We start from the raw sequence: 22038 nt of genomic DNA on the forward strand, positions 1-22038 counted from the left end.
TCTGCAGAAGTAAGTCATCTAAATAATTCCACATTTAAGGGATCTCTAACTAATTAAGAGTTTGCTGCTAGGAAACAACTCTATATTTCATTGTTTCATCTAAAAATAAATTGGCTGCTGCCCTTGAAGAATAAATTGCCTATGTTATATTAAAAATGATAAGCTAATAATATTGCAACAGGGACTGGATGGCAAACTGATAACAGGTTCATAGTTAATAGGTAACTCCTCCAAAGGAGGACATTCACAAGACTGTAGCATCCGATCTCTTTAAAATACAACATAGAACAGTATCAGCAATTTGCATACTTTGGGAGTAGAACCCACAGCCTTCTGCATCAAAAGTAAGCTACTACCTGTTGTGCTAACAATGCAACTGGTCTTAGAATATGCAGCGCTAAACTTCTCTTCCCATGAATCTCTCAGATCCTTGCAAAAATTTTTATTTATTTAACATTTTTTAACCAGGGAAGTCAGACTTGGAAGAAAGCCAATTTTCAGCAGAGGGCAGAGACCTATATATTAAAAACTTACTCAAACTTAGGTAAAATTGCAGGTTTTATTTGCATCAGTCTCCCTGTCATTGCATAATTGCAATTCCTGTGGTAATACAGTATTTTATTTATTTTAATTTTTTTTTGTAAATTTTAAACTGTAACCATAAATTGAATACATCTGTTTGCACAGGGCACATGTTTGTATAGCAAGCTTCCATGCAGTGTTTCCTCCCACAATAACTGTACTGTTCTGTGCAACGTCCACCTTACAAAATAAAGGTGCATAGACAGAAATAATGGTCACATTAACAGCCCTAGAAGGGACAGTTAGTAATATGACAAGGATACCATATCAGTGTGGAGACATCTACAGTCTTTGTTGGCTCATCCATATATTTTTGCTTCACTTGTATGGCTGAGAACTGGTCCGTTCATGTATAGGGTTACCACCTGCCCTTCTTTAGTCAGGACAGCCACTATTTGGGTAGTTGTGTTGTGTCCTAAAACAATGCCAAATGTCCAGAGAGTTTGTGGCAATAAAATGTTTTCCAAGTTTCCACTAATAGATGCATAACTAACTAATTTTGCTTTTTAAACACCTTAATATTATATGAATCAACAAACCAGTTCACATTTTTTTACAAGCGTGTGCTTTCATTCTGGTAAAAAATTACGTCCAGTCCTTTGCTCTAATTGTGAGTATGGTCTGTCCCGCAAAATCTTGCATTTCTATAAAAAAATGTCCACTTTGGGCATTTAAAAAAGTGCAACCCTAGTCGTCTGAGCTGGTTGTCTGTTATATATTAACTGTGCAGCACAGTTTACAAAGTGGGTGCCTGGTTTCACACATGCATTTGCTCAACTTAAGGCCTAGATTACCAAATAATAATAGTAATAATAATTTGCAATGCATAACCAATAAGCACCATCTCAAAGCATACATGTATAATAACAAAATGGAGCAGGGGAGCCGAAACGTTCTTCTCAATAATATTTAACATTTTAGATGGTGTGCAAAAACAGAATTCCATATGACATGTCATGCACTATGAAATGTTCTACAACATTATTTCTTACACCGATTGAGTAAAGCAAATACAGCCTACCCCATTTTCTCTCCTCACTCATTAAACGTGTGTGTGTGTGTGTGTGTGTGTGTGTGTGTGTGTGTGTGTGTGTGTGTGTGTGTGTATACATGTGTTCACGTATGTCACACACATTGGGCAGGATTCATGAAGGCTTGCATGGAGTGTAAGAGACGTGTAAGACTCCATGCAAGCCTCGCGATCCAGGAACAGCCCGAAACTTCGTGTAAGAGACCAGCTAAAACGTCTCTTACACAGACTGGGTGTGGATATGCTAAATACCTCACTTGCAGCTGAAAGGCATGCAAATGAGGTAGAGTAGTGATCCACGAAGCAGAAAGCAGCCTGTGTAAGAGCCGTTTTAGCTGCAGAAATGTACTCAGTTGACAACTGAGTACGTTTCTGCAAAAATCACAATGGAGTCATGTCAGCTCCAAATAAAGGGTACATATGTGTCAGGCAGCATGCCAATGGCCAAATATGTGGCCACTGGCAAGGTACTCCGATGCAAATATGAAAAATAATGTTTAAACGCAGCGCAGCCCCGCGCAAACGGGTTGCGCTGTATAACACATAAAAATGAAGGTTATAAACCCACAAATGTGGGTTTTATGCAATACATGGATTTACAATACAGTGAACCAGCAGACAAAAAACAACATGGCCACCATTTAGTGGTTGCTAAGTGGGGGAAGCTGAGTCTAAGAGATGTAACTAAGCATTAGTAGGCAATCTGATGTAAATGAGTGTTATGATACTGAATTCCACTGTCACATAGCAAATGAGCACATTCTGAGTAGTGTAAGAGATACATAAGGGGGAGGAATAGATTAGGAGATAGGTGACATCACAGGGGGGAATGGTAGAAAGAAATGCAGTTCATTGGAGGTCAGTGTTACATGACAGATGTCAGACACATATCATGGAAAGAGGAGTTCCACAAGATAAGCATGTGAAAGTCAAGAAATGGAAGGTGTACACTGTTGCTTACACCAAAGTTTCTTGCTGGGAGTGCATGCGCACATGTGCACGCCATGAAGCGCGAGTAGGGCAGTGTGCGCACGTGTAGGGCAGACTGAGCATGTGGGAGCCTGTTGGTAGACTTGTAAGACTGTTTGCACTGGTGTGCGCGTGTTTTAACCCAAATAAGTAGATTCTGAACCGTGTAAGCATGTGTGCGTGTGTGTAAGCCACTGTGAGTGTGTTTCTGCTGGTATGCACGTTGCCCCCCCCCCGAGGAAACAGAAAGGAAAAAGGAAGCTACAGAATTAGTAGGAAGCTAGCAGGGAATACTGCTGGAGCTAGCAGGTGAAAAGAATTAGAAGCAGGCAATTACACAGGCAGAATAGTAGCTCAGCCAAGCACTTAAAACTCTGCAAACAGCAGTGCAGGATGTTTCTCTCAAGAGACACTGCAAGACAGGACTAAGCTATTAGAAGTGAAAACTGAAAAAGCTGAACTCAGAGCAGAAATGCTAGGGGCTGCCATAGCTGTCATAAGGAGACATAGGCGACTTGCTGAGGCTGATGACAATGCAGATGGTGCCAGACAACCCACAGTGAGGAGACGGAGAAGAGTGTACAGGCCCAGGGTCACCTACCACGGGTTACATGAGCTGGAGATAGTAGACCGCTATAGAGTAGACAGAGACCTCCTGCAGCAAATTGTCGAGCTGTGCAGGCCACGCCTCACACACAGAACCAACAGAGGGGAACCCATCCCAGTGGAAACCAAGGTATGTGTTGGCCTAAGAATACTAGCAACAAGTACCTTCCAGAGACCATCTGGTGATATGATGGGGATATCACAGGCATCAGCCTCCAGGGTACTGCACCAGTTCCTGGATGCCATGCCAGCACATGTCGGTGATCATGTATATTTCCCCAATGCCCGTGAGGTATTGGCCAGCAATATGCGTCTCTTCCAGCAAATAGCGGAATACCCTGAGGTAGTGGGTGCAATAGACTGCACGCACATATGCATCACAGCACCAGCCAGTGAGCAGGGTAGGGCCTACATTAATCACAAGGGCTTCCGCTCCATCAACTGCCAGGTCATGTGTGATGGCCAGGGCATAATAATGAACGTGTGTGCTGGCTGCCCTGGGAGCTACCATGATTCCCATATCTGGCATTTGACGCAGCTGTACCAGACATTTGCCAATGGGGACATCCAACACGGACACCTAGTGGGGGATGCAGGTTATGCACTGGAGCCGTGGCTGATGAAACCCATCAGAAACACACACACACCTGAACAGGAATGCCATAATGAGGCACACGCACAAACATGTAATGTAATAGAGCGTGTGTTTGGGCTGCTCAAGTCATGGTTCTGGTGTCTGGACACATCTGGTGGAGCCTTGCAGTACTCACCAACTACATGTACCCAAATTGTCATGGTATGTGCTATGCTACATAATATGATCTTGCGAAAACAGCTGCAGCAGGACCAGCATAGGGCCGGGACAAACAGCCCCCCACCATTGCCAAGGCCATCACAGGCAGAGCGTGACTCAGAGGAGGAATAACCTGAGCCTGCCCCAGTAGGCAGAAGGAGGCGTGCCCAGAATGCCCTGGTCTTGGCAAAGAGGCAACGCATAGCACATACACTGGCTCAGTAGGAACCCTGGGAATGATACCCCTCTCTGACTCACTCATATAATAACATGGATGCCTAAAATGACATAACCTGCTCTCAAACATGTACAGGGAGTGTAATATGTGCATCCGACAGAGGCAGCCCTGCAGCACCACCTGAGGCATGAATGGCATGTGTTAAGTAATGTAACACCATGTAGGATATGCACACTTGAGGACCCTGACTAACATCCTACCCTCACCAAGCATGATGCCACAATATGATGATGGGAAGATCAATTGCAATAATTGGCTGAAGTATTGCAGTTAGTCAAAGGGGATCCAATGTGTGCCAGCCTGGGATGACATGCTGAGCATGACATGATACTCCACCTGCTAGGGGTGGTATGCGCCTATCAGTCCACGTCTCATGGATACTGGCAAAGGCTGTCATTACCCACAGTGTGCAATGAATAGGTAAGGCTCAAAACACAAACCCACCTCCATAGGTACCACAAGGGATAAGAACCTAGATGTAATGCTACCCAGTGCCAGAAGTCTAAACAGCAAGATGCGTGCAGTGTAAACTCACCCAGTATGGAGAATGTTGATATCTGTCCTGTAACAGAAAACTGGGTCAAGGCTCACAACAGCACCCTAACACTACCAGGTTACACCTCATACTGTACTGTACAGCCTCAAAACATGGAACAAGCTACAAAAGGAGGGTGACTAGCAATAATTGTCAAGGATAACCACACCCCCATGTTGGAACCACAACAAGAAGTAGCATGGACTAGCCATGGTCAAGTAACAGTGGCTAAAACTGCTTCCCAGTGTATAGCCTGCTACAGACTACCATCCTAACACCAGGAACTGCACCTGGCCTATGTTGGAATACATGAATATATCAAGCTCCCCAAACCACATTATATTGGTTGACTGAAAATACCCAGACATAGACTGGGAGCATTATACTAGCTCCAACACTGAAGGAGAAAAGTGCCTAGAAGCCATAAACCAAAATGCCCAGGAACAATGTACCACTCCCACAAGAGGGGTAAGCATACTGGATGTGATAATCAGCAACATGGGTACTGGATGGCAAGATGAGAAGTGTATCCCTCACTGGTAAGACCAGACCATAGAGTAATCACGCTGGATATACACATCCTGACCACAGTCCTTGGCCAGAAAACCACAGTGAAAAACATGTGTAAAGCATTAGTTGCACCCCTCCACACTGATGTGGAATCCATTAAAGGCCCTGTGCAGGTGCAAAATATGGGCCACACCTCAGAACCTGTTCTACAGGCATTCCATGAACACAGCCAGGAATGCTTGGAGTATGCAATCACAAATAACAACAAGACACAATGCCTTACACGCAGGCATCTGGCATGCTGGACTCCAGCCATTACCAAACCATGCAAGAGAATGAGGAAGCTACTACATGATAGAGCAAACATAAAAAGGAAAGTAATCACTGATCAGTAGTATGGCAATAAAATATGTCCACACATACAATCCACTAAGGCCAGCTACAACAAGTCAAATCTGTGAATCCTGAGGCAATGTTACACCTGCCCCAAGTACACAGACAATCCTCAACTCCCCCCAAGAAATACAAATATATGTGAGAGATGCAACCATTTATCCAAACCGGAGTTTGAGCTCCCTCAACTCAGTACTGTCAAAACTAGTCAGGAGGAGAAGGTAACCACACACACCACAAACCAAGTCCCACATAGACCTATCACAACTGCAAACCAAACACATAAACACAGAAAAACATTCCCGGAGGCCCTGATTACAAACACACCACACCAACAGAGGCCTCCAAAGCAGAACCCCAAGCAACCACAACCTCCAAACATAGCACATGCAACACAAAGTACACAAAGCTGGTGTGCCAAAGAGTCACAGGCCAGAAGGAGAAACAACATGCCTGATACAGTTGTAATAGGTGACTCTTTAGGCAGACACACTGCTGACCCGCTCACAGTAAGCTGCCTGTAGGCTGCTACAATACACCACATAACACAAGTATGCAGGTCACCCCAAATCAAGTAGAAATATGATGCAGTCATTGTCCATGCTGGTGTGAATGACCTGAGATGTACCTCCCTGGACTACATGAAAAGAGAGATAGATGAGCTCTCTGAGTATGTACTCCAGGTTGGTATGACACTGCCCGTTTGCAGCATCCTACCCTCACCAAGAATGATGCCACAGTACAAACACAGAATGATCAGCTTTAACAGGTGGCACAATTACTGCTTTCATTCCAAGGGGATCTAATGTCTGTCTGCTTGGAATGTCATGCATGACAGGCCATGCTGCTGTTCCAGGGATGGCTTGCACCTGTTACCCCTGGGCATCTGGATATTGGATAAGGCTTTTGCCACCTCCATAGAGCCTTACGTAGGCAAGGCTGAAAAGACTAACCCACCACCCTAGAAAACATAAGTGGTAAGAAACATAAGGGTAATGCTGACCAATGCCAGATGCGTAAACCGCAATATGCATGCACCTGAGGCCCTCCCCAGTATGGAGAACATCGATGTCTGTGCAGTGACAGAAACCTGCTGCAACATACATCGAGTGGCACATGATGACACACCAGGATCAGGTGGAGAGTGGAAAACAGGATTCCTCTAAGCAGCCTTAATAATCCCCCTGCATGGCACCTTGCCCACACTTTCACTATGGCCAGAGACAACCAGCACTGAAACCACTGTAACCACCTTACCGTGATCAACTGTGTTACCCTCAACCTTTCCTTTCCATGAGGGCTCAGTGGGATGGCTATGTGTAGGTGTACTGACTGTATCTGAAGAAAATACAGGGAATGGGTGAATCTCAACCTCAGTGTCAAATTATATCTTTGCTCCCCCCATCTATGCATCCATTTGGCCACGATCATCATCAGAGCCTATCAATAATCCAACATCAGAAGGCTAGAGTCCTACACTTCCACTGTGAGGATCACATCTAGTGATAAGCAACAAACACAGGAATGAAATTACTACTCAACCAAATATTAATCCAGTGTAGATGAAGGAAAAAGTAACACTCATCACACAATCACAGATGGTACAGCAATACAGACACTCATTACACCATCCTCGCACATACAGATAATTTTATATCTAAATAATAAATAATACTTAGTAATAAGCAAAGAGACATTTGCTTACCATGTGCAGATGTCTTCTGGAAGAAATGAAGCAAGGAATGAATGGCAGTTAAGCACCAAAATGGGAATAACACAGGGTAACAGTGAGTACACAATCACCTATATGTCCTGTATGAAGTAGCAGTGACTGAAACTTGGCTGAGATGTCCACCCTCACCCATGTGTACTGAACAACTAACTCTTTTTATAACTATATAACTTATCAATATGTACAGATAGAAAAAAATGTATCACAGGTAGTAATAGTAAAATAATATATTTTATTCTACAAGCAGATATAAATGTTGTCATGTTTAAGCTTACCTGAAAGCTGCTCCTGAGGCATTCTTGTCCTCCCAGCCACATCAGCACCGGCATCAAGCACATGGTGCACAGTCTTCACTGAGCTGTAGGATCTCTGACATTGGGCAAGAACTGCACATTTGGTGTCAGAGGTGGCTCAGTAGCAGGACCAGCACCTGTAGTCAGCTGTTCTCTAGAAAATGCAGTGGCACTCCTCCAGTCTTATGAAAGCATATCAGTGACACGATGCTGCACCTAATAATAATTGCAGCTGCAACCACCTACTGCATTCACATTATTAACTTACTGGTTCCAGATCTCCTTTCTGGCAGCCATATCCCCACAACCTATGTCAAGCAAAAAGGCTCCATGTCACCTCAGGGCCTGTATTATGACAATATTCTCAGCATCATCTAAAGGGAGTTTTTTTGGATTTGTAGGCTTGTGTGCCATAATCCTATGTGACATAAAACAGAGAAGGATAAAACTCATTAATATCACATAAGTAATGTATTTGTTCAGAAAATTAATCATTTTATGTACCCTTTGTCAACATAAAGCACTTGAAACGCATTTTTCATTTAGTACAACAGAATGTTAGGTGGTTGTCGCATCTTCCCCCACACAAATGAAGGTTTGTACAACCGAGGAATACCACATAAGTGATGTATATATTTTTTCCACAGAAATATCAGGATAACTACACATTTTCAATAGAAAAGTACTTGAAACGCAGTTCTCATTTTTGACAACAGAATGGTAGGTGACTCCCCCCCCAAAAAAACACCAAACACACAAACAAAGGTTTGTACAAACCAAGGAAGACCACGCAATGGATATATGTTTTCCACGAAATTATCAGGATGTCAACACTTTCTCAAAAGAAAGGTCCATGTATGAATGCCAGAGTGCCAGTCACTTTTCAATGTGCCCACCACTCCTGTGGAGGTTGCCCTAGGCCATCTCAGACACATAATACCAGTCATTGACAAGTACATCAAACTTCTCTCCACTACCATAGGACACTGCAAAAGTAAATGTTAAGAACATAGTTGTGCTGAAAGTATAGCCTGTCTATGTCACAAATGTAAATGCCTGCCAAAACTGCCTATGCCAATAGTGAGGTATAAGAAGTGCATACTGATAAAAGTTTCATTTTTTCCTGGATATATAAATACATTTGCAACATTTTACAAAATCTAAAATGTTCTTGAATAATACAAGCATACCTTAGCAAAATGAAGCCTTCTGTACAAAGAAATCACATTTAAATGAATATGAATCTTCTGTTTTATTGACATACACAAGTGTCCTCATCTTTAAAATCCCTAGCTACACTGTTACCTTTTTATACTGTAGATTCAGCCTTCTGAACACTGTGAAGATACAGATGATGTGTGAACTCATTAAAATTGCTCAATATCAAACATTTGAGTTTGTAGAGCAAATCTGCACCATTGTTAGGTGCTAATGGATGCAGTTGTGAATGATTAGTGTGAGTAAAGGAAAACACAAAACCAATTTAGACACCCCTTGCTGCAGTGGGTGTGTCAGTGAGGATACACTTATAAAGTGTGAAACTAATTTAGGTGAGCTTTTAAATAAAACAAAATAGCAGACATTTATACCTTTTTTGTTCATAATAGCAAAACTCTCCTGCCTTTGCTGAATGCTGTTATTCACTGTAATGTATTTTATCACATATTTAAAGCAAAATGATAGAAAACGCAATATAGACTGTATGTCTAATATTATAGCAGAGATAAGGGAAGAATGGTCAGAGCACAAAGAGAAGACAGATCTGCACTTCTACAAGCACATTCATAGATGCTTGTATGATCAAGCATTTATGTATGTTAGCCACACATGTGCAAACATCTGAGAATGTTCAAGTGTATGAACTGTTAATACTGGATATGAAAAGTTAATAGCTTGTATGCATGTGATTTGATTGCTGTTGTAAAGATGTATCTGTAGCAAAGAGAGATAGCGCACTCCAACTGTGTTTTGTAATTTCATTAGTCTGATGGTTCAAATCCCAAACTGTGTAATTGTTTAAACTTCGTTTCATTTTTGTTAACTTTTTTACCTTTAGCATTTGTGTGGTATGTGGCATAGTGTAAACATCGTTAAATTAATAAAATTTTAAAATTTAATGTCAGTTGTCTTAAGAATCACAAACACGGTTAGCAGCATTGCAGAGCAGTCAACAACTTGGATGGTAATGTCTGCAGAACTTACACCTAGGACCAAATTGTGTGAATACAACGAAGTACACAGAAGCTAAGTAAAGTGTGGTTAGAGTGCAACAGTAGTCATTTTACTGATGAAGGCTCATAATGAGTATTAACAGAAGGAGTATATGTGCACTATTGCTTGTTACGTTTGTGCATTGCTCTCCAATGTGCAACCATAGTTCACTACTTAAGGAAAAAAATAAACATTTTATTTGGTCCATCTTCCTTTGTGCAAATAGGCTATGTGAGAATTTGCGGCTAACAGCACTCTGGGCAATACTGAATGCAAAAAATACACCTGCTGCCTAGCTTACCCTGTGACACACGTGTAAACTCATGGCCAGAACACAAGTGAGCCAAGGTTCTAATCACTCACACTTCCCTTTTTTCTTAAGGGAGTCCCAGTCTCAATTTTTCACAAAAAATAGAATACAAAAATAATTCTACATACCAATACCTATGTATAGAAGTCGATTGAGCATATACATGGTATCATATCTATTATGTGTGACTACTGTATCATGACACTGATGATTATATAATTATAAATGCATTTTCAGACCTGGGATGGACTTCATAGTTTACTGACAATCATCTACACACCTCTCATAAAACAAGTAAAAGTGCAAAACATAATGTATTGTGTGATCTGATCCAAGACATAACAATCTGCTCTGAAAGTAATACAAGTGTATGCATTTCCAGTATATTGTCACATATTACTCCTGCACCACACCTGAGATTGCATAAGCCAGGACCTTGTCACGTCACACACATATAGGCTAAACTGATGTATAACACCACTCACTTTTTAAGATATATATATTTGTAATGACCATGGTTGGCAATTCTGTGTTAATAAGTAAAAATCACCTTTGTGGAAATGTATGCATACTCTTTTTTATTTAAGTTTGAATTCCAAGTAGTACAAATCACTTTTAACAGCATGTAAGTCCCCAAGAAATATATGCCAGATCATTCCACTGATCCCTCCAAAGTCATGTCTTAAAAGCAAAGTCATTTAGCATATCAGTGTTGACCATTGGCAAAGTGTTGTGAAATATAGCAGCACACATGCTATAAATTAATGCCAAATGTCACATTATTCTTCCTGTTTCCCATACTCCCTTCCTGTCTGTTTGACAATGTTTCTCTCTGTTTAATAACATGCAAATGCTGTTGGCATGGTTGCGCAGGTTTGCACACTGGCCTGTAAAACACAATATCATGAATTGGTGGAAAAACACTTTAACTGTTGTTGTAGAACCTGTGCAGACATGACAGGATATGGGAAAGATGTTGCCAAATATATGTCATAAAGGTGGGATGTGGAGGATACCAAAATATATGTTGCACTCCACATCAAGCATTACAGTTGGAAACTGCTGCAAGGCAACTATACAGGATCTCAATATAAATCTGAGGCTTGGAACAGTCTAGCCAAGGCTGTTTCCAATACAACTGGTGTACCATGCACTGAAGAACAATGCAAGCGCCATTATAGTGACCTGAAATAGCACAAGCAGGCACAACTCAACCAGTGGCTGGATGAGTTCAGAATTGTTCACATTCCGCATTTGTCTACATATACAGATAAAGCCTCTCTAAATGTTAAGGAAAGCAGAAGACAGCCAAGACTTGTATGCATAATGCTTTCATGTCTCTTTTTCTTCTTTATTTTACAACTGCTTAGGAAATTTCAGCAAACAGTGAGGCATGTGCTGAAAGATTAGAAAGGCTCAAAAAGGCAAAGGGTAAGTATGCAGCACAAATTAACATGATTGTATTAAATTTATTTATCTTCTATACATTACTAGCAACTTAAGCATTCAGATTTTAACTGTAAAAGCAAGCACGCATGCTTCCTTCTGTAGCTCTTTGTAATTGTGCTAGGCAAGCGGAGCAGTATAATTGGATTTTGTGGGTTCATTTTTCACAAGTAACCAATACATTAAAATTACAAAAATATCTTGGTTTTTATTCTAGTAATATTGGTTTTAAGGCCATGTTGTTAACTTAATCTGTAGTATCTTTAAAAGCATATATCTGAATATTACAAGGATTACTTGTAACAATTCACAGTCATCTTTTGGATTGGGAAAGCTCTATAGCTACTATAATAATAAAAGTATATTTATTGTAGTAAAGCATTTGAATGTGACATATATTGGTTATCATCATCTCTTTTCTTTTTTTGTCTCAATCAACACTTTTTTTATTTTTTTGTTATAAATGAGAAGACATCATTCTGATATACTTTTCTGCTAACAAACAAACTGCTTTTCAGCACAGAGAGGTAGGCCAACCACTGCAGCTCAACCTGCCAGCCCTCCACCAGCTGCCACACCAACACCCAGCATCTCTGGGACACAGCCTTGCCGTATTGCCTCTGCATCCCCTGCAATGCCTGACCCATCCACATCAGGTATCATTGCACTGACTGCTGGTGCATTGGTACCCTCCAGGAGTATTGGTGGAGGGAGTGATTACATCACCCACCAGGAGATGCCAGGGATGGTGGATGATGTGATAGAAATTGGCATTGGTGCCCACCTAAGCTGTCTGAAGAGGTTGCTCCTTAGAATGCAAAAATAACTCCCATACCAAGCAATCTGACATGGAAACAAGGAGGGGGACAGAGATGACAGTGATGAAGACTAGTCTCACTCTTCCCACATTTGATGGGCATGTGCCTCTGATGTCCCCTCCCTATCCCCAGTCATGGAGTTCTCAACCTTTCTGATAAAGCACCATCCCTGCATCTGTCTTGTTTGTCATGTTTGCCTGCACCTGTTTCCACACCTACCCTACATACCTCATCTTTCCATTCCTATATCCCTTCCCCAACATTCCTCTCTTTTTGAAATGAAAACAAATTGTCCCATACATAGCTCTCCACTTTACATCTATGTCTTTTCAACATATTTGATTTGGTCCAATTGGCTATACAACATGATTGCATTATTGTCACCCATCTGTGTTGTGGTGACAGTTCAAATTCATAAAATCTTCTATGCATGTTCACATTACAGTGTCAAAGAAGTGAATAGCTATGATTCTTTCATAATTCCCCCATGCAAATTCCTTTATTTCCCCTTTGTTTTTCTCCCTGCTTGCCACCATTTTACCACTTTCCTACCTACCACATTTTCACACCCTTAATCTGGTCAAAAATAGAATCAAACACCACACATAGAGACAGAAATTGCTCATAATAAAACCTTCACTTTCTGTCCTTGGAATTTTTGTGGGGTTTGGCATTGTGTACCAGTGCTGAACAGCAGTGAATGGCTCTATACGTTCTATGTCAAAACCTGGAGAGTTTTTGCTATCAGTCACACTAGTTCCATTATCTCTGTGCAAAGCTGCTTAAGGTTGCTGTGCTAAAGGAACACAGAGTTAAACCAGAGAAAAGGCAGTACTTTGTAACATTTACTTTGACAGTTCTTTAGAATGCTGAGTGTAACAAAATGCAGCTTCCTAATGTGCAATGTTGACATAAATGACTTGACTGAATGTTTTTGACAACAGCTTCAGGGGTTCAATTCCACATGCATCTCTCATCTTTTCTTAGTGTGACATTATATGTATATGATAGCATTCAAATATTAATACTTGCTACAATTGTGAGTTATCATGGTGATATATTTATTACTGTCCAAAAATGAGTATCTAAAGTGACATCCATACCCACTGCTATCACATATTTATCTAACCTTGTTCTTTTTGTCATAAGCCATTTGTCACTCTCCTAAGACTTATTTACCCTTATGTCTGTCATGTCATGCTATCCAGCATGTAAGGTTAATAATGGCAACAGACCAAAAAATGACCATTAATGTATCATTAAACAAAACACTGTTGGGCCTATGTTCATCTCTAACTGTATTCATCCCATCACTCCAACCCTTATTTACATCTGTCTATCTATTAGGTTGATGGATGGTGTCTACAGATTGACTTCACTGTGCTGATGGATAATACAAACATGTTACCTTAATTCAATATTTTATCAGGACTCCTGTACTGTGCATTGCTTTAAAATCATCTGTCAGATTCTGTTTGTGTCATGTTCAGGTGATGATGAATGAAATCTTCACATAATTTGAAGTGGAATCTCTTCTTATAGTGACAAAGCATACTGCACACACTTTGCATGATATCTGGCCATACACAAATAATTAGCATACCTGCTGAGTCATAATAATCATTTAAAAAGATATACCACCCCTTTTCATTTCTAGAAAGCTGTAACACATAATTAAACTTGTGATTTGCAATGAGGCCTGCAATACAGCTAATAGTTGTACAACTATATTGAGTAGGCATTACTGATAACATTTGGGGAATGCACATACTTTACTGTAGTCATTTATAGTCGCATTTGTAGTCCTGATCACATTTACTTCATTAATGCTATCATGACACCATTTGTAAAAAAAGAGAATTATCTCAATTTGAACCCTGTCTCATCTGTGCTCTGACCAGGAGATCATTCCTCTTACAATTGGTGCCACAGGGTCATCCATGATCATATCACATTGATAGTGTCAGGATGTCTTTAGCTGTATTTTTGCACAGTGCAATCACAAAATCAAATCTGAAGTCCAGACTTTGTACACAAATCTCTTAACGGTATGTTACTAGTGTCATCCTTCATAAAAAAAACTATGAAACTGATAATATCAGACTTCTGTTGTTGTTGTGTCTTTCAGCTTTTCCCGGTTAGGGGTCGCCACAGCGGAACACCGGTCCGCTAATGATTTGGCAGTAGATTTTTATGTGCCGAATTGACGGCCCTGACGCACAACCTTCAACGAAGGTAAGCCCATTCATGCATGTCTCCACACAGAAGACACTCTAGCTGAGAATCGAACAGGACAACATCTTACTGTGAGGCGACAACGCTACCGCAGCACCACCATCAGACTTCTGTGATGGTGTGAAAGTTAAGTACTGTGTTCTCCAGCTGGAGTAAGTAGTTAGGTAAGGGTTTGAATAGCCCAACAGTCAACTTGTATGTGTGCCTGTATGTCTAACTGTGTGTGTGCGTGTGTGTGTGTGTGTGTGTGTGTGTGTGTGTATACATGCGCGCGCGTGTTTGTGTGTGCACAATCAGAACATCATGAATCTATGCCCAAATGTTCTCAGTCAAGTATCATACAGATCAACATTATACAGTGGAACATAACTACACATCAATTTCATATAGCCATCCCAACAGTCATCCTCTATAAAGTACAGTCTAAGAGTGTCAAAGTTAGACTTGTTTTATGGTACTAGCATTAAGTGCTGTCTTCTCTGCTTGTGAAACTAGGTAGTTAGGGGTTCTAATCTCACAGCAATAAACCTGTGTGTGTGTGTTCAGTCAATTGTCTGTCAAGAGATAGTTTTAGAGCCACATGTGAGTACACAGGAGTGTAAGACATTCCTACCAACATCTTATTCTAACCGTACACTGATGCCGTCATCTGCTATAAAGTGCACTCTGATACTGTAAAACTCAGACTTGTGCTATGGCACTAGCATTAAGCACTTTGTTCTCTAGCTTGTGGAAGTAGCTAGGGTGTTCTAATCTCACAGCAGTCAACTATGAATAAAGAGACATAGAACAGCATGTCAATACACAGCTATCGGTCTTCCTTCTACACTTAAAAGACAAGCAAGGTGGGATAGTTCATTCAAGATGCTTTATTATATAGAAACACATCAGGATGGATAGCAGCACCAATAAATATAAATGTTCTGCTTAACAGACAGAGCCTACACACATGCATGCTTTCATCTCAACAGCTACTACAAAAAGGCAGTTAGACTTACACGTGTTCAGTACTCAATACACTTGTACATGCCCACAGGAGGTTTCTTAAAGAGACATACACACATTGGTCTACATCCTCCCTCTTAAAAAAAAGATTGCCCTTATCAAATTAAGATTGCAGTTGAATATGCATCAATATAGACACTAGAAACAAAGCACAATGTTCATGTCCAAGTTGCCATGTATCTATAATATGGTCTGGAGATATGACCAAATCTCATAACATAACAATCAGGACTGGGTTTAGCAACAGGGACAGGTTTCGGTGAACAGCTCATCTCAAGAACTTAAGGATTCGTCACAGGAATGGGAATGTTCTCTGGAACTTTGTCTGGAACTGGAACATCAGACAACTCACTCTGAGATAAAGAGTTTTTCTCAAAGGCTATGTGCTGTGGTATATGCTTGGACACCAGTATGAAATGCTTCTGATTTCACCTAAAAACTACTCCTTGTGATTCCACAATGGACGATCTCAACTTTGGGCAGATATTCATCATAACTCCAATCCGATCAAAACCTTTGGACATTTGCATCCTTTCCAGTAATCCCCATTTTCATAATGGATTGATTGGTTTGCTGGTCTTATCATAGCAGGAATTCTGGAAAAGGTGTTTCCTCAACAGAATGGCTTTCACTAACCTGTTGTTCTTGACACGTGGAACCAACAATTGACTACTGATTGGCAATGTGGTTCTGATTTGTCCCAACAGAAATCTCTGAGCAGGTGAACCAAGATGTTCATCATGAAGAATATTTCTGAGATTCAGGAAAATGTTACTACTGTCTCATTTCAACTTCTCTAGTAACTGTTTTTCACTTTGAACTGCACGTTATGCTAAACCATTTGACTGTGGACACTCTGAGCTACTCGTAACATGAGTAAAGTCCCGCTCTTCAGCAAATCTTTTGAACTGTTGGCTTTTAAACTGTGTACCATTGTCAGAAATAACTTTGTGTGGAGATCCATGAGTTGAAAAATGATTCTTCATCTTAGTAATGACAGTACTGAATGCTAGATTGGGAAGTAGGTCAATCTCAAACCATTTGGAGTAAGAGTCTAGTAACACCAGGTAATGTTGACCATTCCACTTGAAAAAGTTTGTAGCTACTGTCAACCAAGGTAGTTCTGGAGTCTGGTTTAGCTGACATGGTTCTTTCTGTTGATGAGGCTTTGTACTGTTACATACTGAACAAGATGAAAGTACACTCTCAATATCTTGTGACATAAAAAGCCAAAATACTAGTCCTCTCACCTTGTTTTGATAGAGTGTGCTCCTGGTGACCTCGATGTAGGATAGTAATGTACTCTGGTTGCAAGGACTTGAGAACAATAATTTTTTGACCTTTCATAATGATACCATTGTCAGAAAAATCTCATCTCTGTATGGAAAATAAGGTTACATTTCTGGAGGTAAACTAGACTGCTTTGACAGCCATCCTTCTTTGAGAAAGTTGTTGAGCTTCTTTAAAATTGTTTCTGCAGCTGTGTGATCTCTCAGCTCATCATGATGTGCGAAAGAAAACTTTCTCACTTCCATGCCTTCAAAATCAAATTGCTCATTCTCATGCTGTTCCATGGTACTTCAGCATGGGAGAGTGGCCTAATGGTTAAGGTGTTTGCCTTAGAAACACAAGGTGCAGGGTTTGAATCTCACAAGGGATTACTGGCTAGGCTTACATGGCTCGCAAGGACAGTTAGCTTAGTACTAATCTATGAGCCTATTTGGATAACATATCAGCAAGATAAAGAAGTTTGCATTTCTTGTAGACAAGATTGAATTTATACTTTTGTAATCTCAGCATCATGTGTGGCAGTCTAGCTGGAGCTGTGTACAAAGACTTTCTCAGGATAGTGACTAGAGGTCAATGTTCTGTTTCGATCTGGATAGGTCTACCATACACATAATCATGAACTTGGGACATGCAAGCACAATTGCCAAAACTCTTTCTCTATCTGACCATACTGCATATCTACTTGGGTGATAGTTCTGGATGCATAAGCTATAGGTTCACACTCTTGTATAATTACTGCACCAAGACCAAATTTTGAAGCATTACATGAAAGACTAACTGGCTTCTTGATGCCATAGTATCTAAGAGAAGGTGGAATGGCAATTCTGTTTCAGGACATCAAATGCTCTCTGGTGCTGTTCTAACCAAGATCAAGATACATCTTTATGTGTCAGCTCTCTGAGTGGTGCTGATATTTGACTCAAGTCTGGAATGAACTTGCCTAGGTAGTTGATCATGCCAAGAAAACTTTGCAGGGTTTGAACATTGTCTGGAGCTGGCATCTTGAGAATAGCTGTTTGCTTAGAAGGGTCTGGCTGTAAGCCTGAACTGGTAAATAAATGATTAACTTAAGTGACTTCTCATAGCCTGAATTTACATTTTTGTGGACTGAGCTTAAGATTCACTTGATGTGCCCTTTCAAGAACTTTTCTGAGGTTTCTGCCAAGCTCAACTTCACCATTATCTTCTACCAGTATGGTTACTATAATAGCACAAGGATATCCAGAAAAAAATTGCTCCATTGCACGTTGAAAGATTTCACTTGCAGAATTTATCCCAAATGGCATTTTCAGAAATCTGTACCTTCCAAAAGAAGTACTGAAAATAGTGAGCAACAAGGATTTCTTGTTAAGCAAAACTTGCCAAAATGAACTTTTTTGCATCTAAGACAGAAAAAGCAGCGGATTTGGCATCAGAGCTGTGACTTCTTCGACTATGCCCATTGGATGAAGGGGTCTTTTCAGTGCCTTGTTCAAATCTCATGCATCAATACATATTCTGAAGTAATCTGAGCTTTTTGTATCAGCTAACACCATGGAAGATACCCACTCAGTAGATTCTTCTACTGGACAAATCAAACCTTGTTGCACCATTTTGTCCAGATCGGCTTTGTCTCTAGTCTGCATAGCTATAGGAACTTTTCTGGTTGGCCTGATAACTGGACTGATATCTGGGTCCAACTCCATGGAGTACACAACTGGAAGCTTGCCTAGTTTGTCTTCGAATAGATCAGCTTAGGTAAAAAAATTAGATTTGGCATTATTAGAGTAGTGATCTTTGAAGCTAACATGGTGGACTTCATTATTAAATGAAAGCAGTCCCATTTTCAAAATGTCTCTGTGGCCTAATAATGACTGGATGTGCCTCTTGACCAGACAAAATATTAAGTCGTAGCTTCTACTACAGGTAGAGTAACATGAAAGCACTACTGAGCCTTTGGTCTGAATCTCTTCACCACCATCAAAGATACCCACACCTCCAGGTTGGTGGCACAGCATGAAGCATCAGAGACTATCCATGTGCAACTAACAGTGGGTAAAACTGCCTTCCAATTTATAGCCTGCTACAGACCACCGTCCCAAACCCAGGAACCCCACTCAGCCTTCCTGAAAACACTGGAAAATATGAAGGTCTCTCCAAACACCATTATATTGGGCGACTTCAACTACCCAAACATAGACTAGGAGCATTACTCTAGCTCCAACACCCTAGCCCAAAGGTTCCTAGAATTTATAAACTCAAATGCTATGGAACAACTTGTTACCACTCCCACAAGAGGGGAAAACATACTGGACCTGATCATCACCAACATGGGGACTCTATGCTCCAGACCAGAAGTGTATCCCTCACTGGTAAGATCAGACCATAAACTAATCTCACTGGATATTCATATCCTGACCCCACCTCCTGCCCAGAAAACCACAGTGAAAAACTTCTCTAAAGCAAATTTCACACTCCTCAAAACCGAGGTGGAATCCTTCAAAGCCCCCGGGCCTGTGGAAAATATGGCCCAGACCGCAGAATCCTTTATAAATGCATTCTATGAACACCTTCAGGAATGCATGGATGATGCAATCCCAAATAAAACCAAGACCCAATCCTCCAAAGGCAGACGTCCTGTCTGGTGGACCCCAGCCATAAACAAACTATACAATAGAAGGAGGAAGCTACTAAATGATAGTGCAAAATCCCAAAAAGGGAAGGCATCTCTGATCAGTAGTAGCAAAAAACTACTGGCACTCATAAAATCGTCTAAGGCCAGCTTCGAGAGAAAAATTGCACAGGACACTAAGGATAATCACAAGGCTTTCTTTAGTTATGTTAGGAACCTGGGTGGGAATTCCCAGATATGCTCAGAATTAGTCCAAAATGACAAAAAATACACCGAACCCACAGACATTGCCAACATCCTAGCTGACAGGTTCAGCGCAAACTCCCCTCCCCACCAAAAGGGCAAATATCTATCCCAGCAGAGTGCTGCCCCCCTGACATCTCAGATGCTCAGGTAAGAGCCGCCCTCTTCAAAGCAAAAAACACAGCATCAATGGGACCAGACGGTGTCCCGGGCTGCGTCCTACATGAACTCCAAGAAGAGCTAAACCCAAACATAAAACTACTGTTCAATCTCAGCCTTACTACAGGATATGTGCCAAAAGAGTGGCGTACAGCAATAGTGGTCCCTCTCCACAAAGGTGGTGCCTCAACGGATCCTGGAAACTATCGCCCCATAAGCCTGACTAGCTTGGTCTGCAAAGCTATGGAAAGGATCATCATGGACCTCATAAATAAAGATATTGGGGACCTACAGACACTGGATCCTACCCAGTTTGGCTTTGTTAAGGGCAGATCCTGCCTCTTAAACCTGGTTGATTTCTTTGAAACAGTCACCAAGGCCATTGATGAGGGGAAGGTGGTCCACACAGCCTACCTGGACCTCGCAAAAGCCTTCGATACAATACCCCACTCGGGCATTATAGATAAGCTCACCAGCTTAAATATAAACCCCTATGTCACTAGATGGGTTGCAAACTGGCTCAAGGACAGAACCCACATGGTTAGAATTGCTGGAGCCATGTCAGACTCCAAACCAGTTACAAGTAGCGTCCCACAAGGCTCCGTCCTGGGACCTCTCTTGTTTGGTATATATTTCTCGGAGGTACAGGCCAACACGGAAGGACTGTGGCTGACCAAGTTCGCAGATGACTGCAAACTGGGTGCCATAATTGACTCTCCAGCCGACACAAGCATCCTCCAAAAGGGACTCATAGAAACAGACAACTGGTGCCAGAGCCATGGCCTCAAGCTAAACGCCAAAAAGTGTATAGTCATCCCCTTTGGCAAAAACAAAGTGCCCACAAATTACCACATAGGTGGTAATCCATTAAGTACAGAAGAAATAATTAGGGACGTGGGGACCCAAGTTGATTGACAACCACGTGGCCAAAGTGGTTAGAAAAACATTTTATATAGCCCACCTAATCATGAAGGGATTCACATCTAGATCAGGGGAAGTCATCGTGCCTCTTTACTCATCCCTCATCAGGCCCATAATTGAGTACAATGCCCCTTTTGGGATGTACCTAACTAGACACCTGCAGCAAGTGGAAAGACCCCAAAAGTACCTCACCAAGAGGATCAAAGGGCTCAAACAGATGCCATATGCTGCCAGGTTAAAGAAACTCCAGCTCTACTCAGTGGCATACCGCCTGTTCAGGGGCGATCTGTGCCTGACGTATAAAGCCATGTCCAACCCGGAATTAATGGACATGCTGCACCTCAGAAAATCCAAATCCCATTGAGCTACGTGCTCGAGAGACTTAAACCTCAGCACTGAAATAAATAGGACATGCTGGAGGGACAGATTCATAACCCAGAGGCTCCCCTCACTCTGGAATAAAATCCCAGTCCAGGTTAGGCAGAGTCCCTCATTGACTCTCTTCAAGAGGAATCTTGATGAGTGGATGGGAGATCGTAGGTTTAACCCGGGTATCACTTCTGTGTCACTGATAGACAGAAGCACAGTATGCTAACCTCGAAAAAGGGCATAGCAAAATTAATTTAAAATGGGTGGCGAAAGCCAAACACATTCTGGCTAGGCTTATAAATGCCCTAGGGCAGATAGCCTAGTATGAACCTATGAACCTTTGAACCTATGAGCCATATGCAACAAGCTTTGCACACTTTGTCAAATCAAGCCTTTCACTAGCAGTTGCTCTAGCAAATGTTTCTGCTGACATAACATTGCACTTTGAGCCAGTATCTACTTTGAGCTCTATAGGTTTGCCATTTATCCAAACAGTACAAAATACTTCATTCTTGGCCCATAAATCAACTCCAAAAAAGAAACAGTTAATGGTATTTACCAGTAGCAAACAATCACCTACCACCCCTACTTTTACCATTCTCTCAGCAAACAACAGTCATCCACCCAGATGAGCATACAAAACTCCTTGGAGTGACAATTGACAACAAAGTCAGATTTGACCAACACACAGCCATCACAATTAAGAAAGTTCGCATCAAACTTGGCTCACTGACGATAC

Source organism: Protopterus annectens, chromosome 3.part1, assembly GCF_019279795.1.
Source record: "Protopterus annectens isolate FY-2018-M chromosome 3.part1, PAN1.0, whole genome shotgun sequence".
Classification (NCBI taxonomy): domain Eukaryota; kingdom Metazoa; phylum Chordata; order Ceratodontiformes; family Protopteridae; genus Protopterus; species Protopterus annectens.